This window comes from Pteropus alecto, unplaced genomic scaffold, assembly GCF_000325575.1.
Source record: "Pteropus alecto unplaced genomic scaffold, ASM32557v1 scaffold80, whole genome shotgun sequence".
Classification (NCBI taxonomy): domain Eukaryota; kingdom Metazoa; phylum Chordata; class Mammalia; order Chiroptera; family Pteropodidae; genus Pteropus; species Pteropus alecto.
The window spans coordinates 4313688-4321285 of NW_006430460.1; the positions used below are offsets into that span (position 1 = coordinate 4313688).

General features: G+C 53.8%; 1 long non-coding RNA gene across 1 annotated transcript in view; it reads right to left on the reverse strand.

Annotated features, from left to right (window-relative positions):
- Nucleotides 1-1277: 1277 nt before the first annotated feature.
- The window catches only part of LOC112480009, a 33067-nt gene continuing 26746 nt past the window's right edge, over nt 1278-7598 (reverse strand). The window contains exon 3 of the long non-coding RNA XR_003046412.1: nt 1278-2509. This is a non-coding gene — a long non-coding RNA (uncharacterized LOC112480009). The remainder of the gene's footprint in view (nt 2510-7598) is intronic.

Genomic DNA, 7598 nt, shown 5'->3' on the forward strand with positions numbered 1-7598 from the left:
TGGTCCCGCCGCCACCTGCGGCCCGGGCCGCTGTCACCGCCCCGTCGCGCTGCCCCCACGGCACTAATTCCGAGTTGCTCACTGTCCCTCAAGCCAGTGTCCTCTCTAGCGTCTCACACCGGCCTGGGTGCAGACAAGTTAACAGCCCTGGAAGAGCCCCAAGTTACCCAGTCGGGGCCAGCCGCCAAAGAGAGGGCAGCGACGGACAGACAGCGGCCGGCTATGGAATGGAGTCACAGAGAAGCACGTCAAACACACATCCAAATGGAATCGGTTTAACTTAGTCACACCTGGTCCCTCACGGTTCGTGTACCCAACGGCAGCGATGTGTGCCAGCAAGTGACATCTCAGCCGCTGGGCAGTCTCTGCCCTGGGGGCGAGGCCTTTGGTACCAGCGCTTGGGCAGGGGCTGTGCTGAGACGTGGAGCAGAAGTGACACTGGAGGCCAAGGGTTAATCAACCCTTGTGGCATGTTTAAATTTTAATATCGAAAGAAACAGTGATGAAGGTCATCATCTGCAGGCGATTTGAATGCCCGTTCCAGCCCTGGTCTGCTACCCTCTCCTCCCACATGGCAGAGTCGCCCTACCTTGCCTGAGCCCTTCCCCACCCCTCCCGCCTGCCACCTGTATTCCCCCCTCCGTGAGCTCTGGTTAGGAGACCATTCCTGTGCATCTTAGAACCGAGTCTCTGCTGGATCCCAGCATCCCTCCCCGCCCAAGCAGAACGAGCTTCCAGGGCTCTTGGTAATGGAGCCCCTGCGTTCACCTGTGTACCTTTCCAGACCTTCCCCACACTGGCCGGGAGCCACAGGGCGGGCTGCCAACGTTCTTTTGCATGTGTTTTAAGGTCCTGCCCTTGCTCCGTCTTCAAAGATGTAAACATTTTTTTTTCAACTTGTCAAATGAAATATTGAAAATAAGAGGAATTTAATAGCCTTTCAATTTTATGTGTAAAACAATAAAATGTGATTACGATGAGCACTACAGCACCATTTGCAATAGTGAAAAATCAGGAAGAACCTAAATGTCCAGCAATAGGGAGTAGTAGGAAAGAAATAAAAGGTAGCTATTAAAATGATGAAATATATAAAACAGCTCAGTACTTTGCAAAGGAGAATTCAAAATCACTGTAGAGTGGGGAAAAGCAAGTTGCAGAACTATCTATACACTATGATGCCATACTTTAAACTAAACAACCCCCCTTGAGCCTATGCTAATCACACTTTCTAAAAGTATTGAGTGAAAAAGGAGACCAAAAGAGCACACAGCAAATGGGTGACAGCTGCTGCCCGGGCGGAAGGAGGGGGATTAGACAGACTGAGGACAGAAAAATGTGGACTTCGACATTATCTGCAACGCTTTCTTTTATTCAAAAAAAGTGAAGCAAACCTGTCAAAATCTTAAAATTTGTTGATTCTGGGTGATTAGGGTTAATAACAGGTGCTGTTATTCTTGGTGCCATTTTTTAAAACAGCTTAAATTTGTCAGCTATACATATGAAGCCTTTGGAAACAAGTTAGTCCCCAAACAGAGGCTCGTTTGGGGCAACCACGACACACCTGCATAGAAGAATATTCCAATTAACGACTCTGTGGGTATGCATTTATTGACAGAGTCATTCATTCCTTTGCGCTTTTTGGTTTTCAATTTTTCGGGTACTGGCTATGAGCCGCAGGCTACACCAGGCAGCGAGGATGACACGGTGGGCAGAACCACACGATTTATCTCCTCATGTTGCGTGCAGTCCTGCAGATGTATGGGGGTGGGGGAGGGGAGCAAGTGACAGTACCTAATTTTGTGAAACAATTAAGAATATACATGTATGTGTATATGAGAGAGTAAACTTTCCTCTGGCTTTATTTCTAATCGCCTTACTTTTAGACATTTGGCAAACAGAACCTCCTGGAATTTTGGTAAAAACCTCTCGTGCACGGTTAAGTCCCAGCGAGCCTTTTGGGGTGGCCACCTCGCCGTCTGTCTCTGCAGACCTGCCCCCCGCCCCACCGCCTCCACCAACAGCACAGCTTCATTCTGTGAATAGCCCTCTGCTTCTGAGATGAGTAATGAAGCATGTGATTGCCTAAGTCAGAATTGCTCAATAATTAAAGATTTGTTCCCAGAAGACCTCAAAGAAACCCTGTCAAGATAAAAATCACACTCTGTATTTAAAGAATTTTATGTTGACACTTTACATTATTAAGAGATGAATTGCTAAAGTGTTTTCTTACGTCTTCCTTTAGCTTATTTTTTGTGCTGAGTGAGCTGTGACGCCAAGTACTTCTCGTTACGTTTACGCGTGGCTGCAACTTCTGTTTCATTTGCAGACACGGAGCAGAATGTTGTGTCTGTGACTGAAAAAAGATTTCACCCAGAAGGTTCATATGCTTCTATATGCTCTAAAATCTTCCATTCAAACTTTTCCTCTAATCTTTTGAAGTTAACGTTGGTGAAACTTGCTTTCAGAAGAATAAAAAGGGTGAGGCTCGAACTCTCCTCTTCAGTCTTTTCTACAACAAAACGAAAATGTAGAGCTAATCTACGGTGAATGCCTGGTGATCTGGCATAGCTCTGTGACTGCAGCTCCCGTTAATACTCGGGGGAAGAGAGGGGCTGGAGGACACTCAGGAGACACCACAGAAGGTGACAGAAAATTACACTGAGCCGCGGTCAAGGCAGGAGATATGAAGGCTGCACTGTGCTTGGAAGCCCAGGGGTCGCAGTGCCCAGTGGTCACAGAACGACAGGTGGCCCCACCGAGAAACAGAAGCTCGAGCTTGCTCCGGCCAGCCCACGCTCTCTCTCCGGGCTTTCACGCAGACAGGAGCTTTGGGTGCCTGCGTGGGTAGTGAGTCATGACGCACGTCGCAGAGCCCCGTATACTGTATTTCGTTTGCATACTTCCAACCGCTCACTAGACGCTTTTACTTTCGTGTCTTGACAACCTTTGTAAGTCAAAATGGTCTAAAACGGAACGTGTGTGTTCACCCAGTGAGTATTTACTGAGCACTCACAACCCGCCAGGCACCGCGGCCTCTCCAGCAGCACCCAATGTGCTCAACACATCAGGCACCCAGGTGTGCTTGGCACCGGGCACAAAATAGTGAAAATGGGGCTGATGGGTCTCGTGGGAGAGGTAAGTAAGAATCAGATAGTGCCACAAACCAGCGGAGACTTCCTTCCTAATCAATGCTATAAAAGGCACGCTTTCTGCCAGAGCTTACGAGAGGGGTGAGACCTGGTCTGAGAAATAAGGACCCACGTGAGCTGAGACGCAAGAGACGAGAAGAAATGAGATGAACCGGGAGTCTGAAAAGGGCGAGCAGTACATGTGCAAAGGCCCTCGGGGGCAAGACACGGACGCAGCGTTTGAGACACTGAGAGACGGCAGGGCGGCGGGAGGAAGAGGCGCGCGGGGGCCGCGCCACGCACTGTAAGCGCTTCGGTCCTTCACTCAGAACAGCCGCAAGCACGCGGGCTGGCGGAATGACAGGGGCGGCTGTGTCTCCGAAGACCAGACCGCTGGGCCGAGAGAAGGGGGTGACGATGGCGACAGAACACTGCGCAGTCGGGGAGAGGGCGGCTGCCAATTGGCTGCCATGGTAGCAAAGGACATCGGAAAAGGCGACGCGGAGAAATGGCACGACACAACGATCGGGTCCCAGCGACGGGGCAGCTGAGGTGGCGGTCCCTAAGTGGGGCACGACGGCGTCCACTGGGGAGACCCGAGTTTGATTTTGGAGGTTCCCGTTGTGAAGGAGTGGAGCAGGCGGGGGGAGACGCGGGCCCGCAGCGCGGGAGAAATCTGACCCGAGTCGCTGCCCGAGCCGTGTGTGGTCGCCGATGCTGAGGGCCTGGAGGACTCTGCCCAGAGGGACCGCAGAGAGCGGGGCGGCGGCCCGAGGTGGCGCGAGGGGCGGGGTGCGCGTGCGCAAGCGCCGAGACTCATCGCCGAGCACGTGGCACGGGGCACGTGGCTTCGCAGCCACCACGCGGGTGCTTCGAGGATGCGGCGACAAAGGTACACACTACTGAAAATGCAAGGCACAGGGCGCTGAACACCGTCCACCGGAGTTAGAAACACCCCAGTCACGCCCCGGCAGGGAGCTCCACGGGGCGGGGGGCGGGCCAGGGGGCTGCGAGCAAAGACGACCGAGGGCTGGGGCGGCGGCGAGGTGGGTGAGGGCTCAGAGGAAGCCTGTTTTCCGCGGGTGATGCTAGAGCCGCTGTAACAAATCACCGCAGAGCCGGCGACTTAAGGACGCCTCCCTTTACTTCCTACTCGCCGTGGGTCAGAAGATTCCATCCACAGCCCAGGGGACAGCCGGCCTGGGCAGGTGACCACAGCATCACCGACCCTGTCGTTTTCACACTAACAGGACGGCCCAAAGGGGCCGCCGCGTTCCGTTTCTCCTTTCCCCCACCCAGTCAACACAACCCTAAGCCAGAGTCGTTTTCATATCTCTTGCCTAGCACATAGAAGCCACGCGACAAATTATTCGTTACGGCATGAACCGATGGGAGTCCCCGTAAAGATGGTGGAAACAAAACACCCAGAGTAACCTGCTCTTTCTCTTCTCTTTTCCTTCAGGGAAGGTACGATGATCTTAACTGTGAAATCAGAAGCCATTCTTTCACCATCATCGGTGGCCCCCAAACCACTTAAGTATTTACTGTTCGCAGGAAATATTATCCGTGTCATATTGAGCAACTTTAATTAGTTATATTTCATGCCTTTCCTCAGAAGAGGACCTTAGGACTTTAGGGAATTAATAAAACATAAAAATGGATAAAGTGACACTTTGACCTGTAAATCGTTGCTGACAACCAAGCTATTATTTTTCTTGATATGTTACATTTATACGAACAGGACTTGGCTTGTTTATGAAGGACCGAGTCTGCATTTGCATGTTTCTCTTCCAGGGTGGAATTGTGACGGAGGGAAAAATACAATGGTGAATAGAAGGCGCATTTAAACTTAGAGGAAAAAAAAGATCTCCCCCAAATCAAGGGGCACAGTCATGTCCATCCGTGCTAAACAAACATCATGATGATACCAGCAAGATGGACAGCACAATTATACACTAAATCCCAGAGACAGGAAGCTACAGTGTGCAAGTAATCACCGCGAAGCATGGAGAGTCGATGAGACATCATTGCTCCCCTGATGCTGGATGCGTGAATTTCACAGATCCCAGAACTAGAAATTTAAGAAGCCAAGACCCAAGGAATTCTGTTTTAAACAGCTGAAACTACGCTAAAAATCGCAGCCCGGGGCTGGCCTAGTGGGTCACTTTTACGTTGCGAGGCCGCGGTGACGGACTTTGTTGTTCCCAGGCTCGGGCTGCCTTCTAAGCCGCCATGGCACCTCCCGGTACACCTTTCAATTAGCAGAGCACACAAGCTTTTTTCCCAAAATGAACATGAGCTGAAGGTCTCTGTAATGAATGTGCCGCTACTCAGATGTCGAACGGGGTGAGCTGCAGCAATCTAGAGCAACGTTAGGTAGGATCTGGCGAGGAAGGGAGGAAGTGGCAGGAACCCAGGTGGCCGAGAACTGCAGCTGCAGCAGAAGCTCGGGGCAGGAACGACCAGGAGGCGGCCCAGGCGTGAGGAGCCGAGCTCCTGCGGGAATAACCCGGGCACTGTTCTCGGCAGATTTCTTAGTTTTCTTGCCTAGATTAACTTTTAATTACCAAATATAGAAAAAATGGTGTAGGATCACACGGGCTCCCAAGCCCGGGTCTTTTTTATTAGCGGGCGCTATGATGGGGTTGGAATAAGAGAGGAAGGTCTTTTGAAAACGCTCTCCAAGGTCCTGGGCTAACTCTCCGGAGGGTAACGCCACGTTGCCGCATAGGAGTCCAGGGCTGGACCCGCTGTAGTCGCCCCGGGAAGCCACATCTCGGCCCATTCTAAACTGTGTTATTTCCTCTGTGAACTAGTAACAACCGGGAACCCAAGATACGGAAAGCCTTAAGATTCAAAGGACTGAGTCTCTCTAGCTGGAAGTTCAGGAATTATAAATATCTCCTCCCGCAGTCATTCTTCACTCATGCACTGAATTCCAGGCACAGGGCTAGACGCAGATCACAGTGGTGACCGAGCTCAGGCAGGACCCACTGTCACCAAACTTACAGCCTGGAGGAGGAGGAGGCAAACTGCATCAAACTATCGTCAGAACAAATGTGTGATTAGAAACAGCATCAGCGCAGCCTGTGGCAGCGGAGGCATCAGGGCTGGTTCCCCAGGGAAGGCGGCGGTGGCACTTCCAGCCCTGCATCAGCGGGACGATGAGCGGCCAGCGCTGACCCACAAGTGTGTGCAGGTGTCAGCCAGTCTGCCCTTGTTGGACGTCCTCCGTTTTTTTCACCAAACAACTCTTCTCTTGGTGGCACTGGTAGGAGTGACTTAGGGGTCACAATCGGAGTGGATGAGTAGTGGATGAGTTGTCCCCAAAAAGCTTTTGCAGAGCCAGCAGCCGTGTTTTAACAGGTTGTGTGTGTGGTGGGAGGGGCGAAGGAGATGTTGGTGGCCTAGGTCCCTCTCTCGTCCCCCTTCAGCCTCCCCTCAAGGCAGGGCAGTGACAGGGCGATGTCCCCCGTCAGGCCCAGCACGGTCTCATTTAAACTTCCTTTAAAACTGGAAGAACCACGGCTGTGCAATGATAAGCCCGGCCAGGATCCACGGGGCAGAAAGATGCAAGTGCGACAGGGACCGAGCTGGTGGGCGAGAGCGGCCCACGGGCGGGGTGGGGGGGCAGGGTGAAGCTCACGGGGCGGAGCCAGCAGGCGGCCCCGCCTACACATGGGCAAAGCCATGGCTGGACGACACCCACCTGGCGACCACAGTCAGGCCTGCTGGCGGGCCGCCCAGTCCCACTGACAGGGCACGCTGGCGGCGGAGGCCAGCCAGGCTTACAGGAGAGGGGCGACGCCAATGGTCAGTGACCATCCCGTCACCTGTCCTCCTGGGGCGCGACAGCACCAGGCGCCCCACCCGTCTCCCTTCTAGAACTTTGGCACTTTCTGGGGCTCCATCTCAGCCCTCCGAGCTCCCGCCACCGGCGCCGGCCTGGGAGCCCGTGTGAGCCCAGAGACAAGGAGGCCGGCGTGGAGGCGGCACCTCCGCGAGGCCAGCGCGCAGGGCGGCAGGTGTGCCGTGTGCGGGAGGCCGGCAGCACCGCGCCACCGGACTGGAGCGGGGCTTGGTCCTGGGGTTGGGAGCCGAGCAGATGCACGCGGCCACCGCCTCCTGCCTGTGTCCCACGGGCAGGGCGACGCGGCTCCAGACATGCAGACTCCCATCCCCTGCCAGGACCTGCTCCAGCCTGAACCTTGGTCTCCTGGAGGCCCTTCTGGGGGTCCAGGAAGAGGGAGGCATGAGGGGGCTCATCAGAGCAGGCGGGGTGGGAGGAGAGGCCTCACCACTGGGGTGGACAGCACCAGGACAGGGGTATTTCAGTCCTAGCTGCATCCTCGGCACCGTCGACAGGGACTGGCAGGCCAGAAGTGTAACAGACTGACAGAAGGACTAAAACGAATTACTTCCAAGCGCATGACTTCGGGCACCCAGGAATTCCCTCCATGCATCGAATTT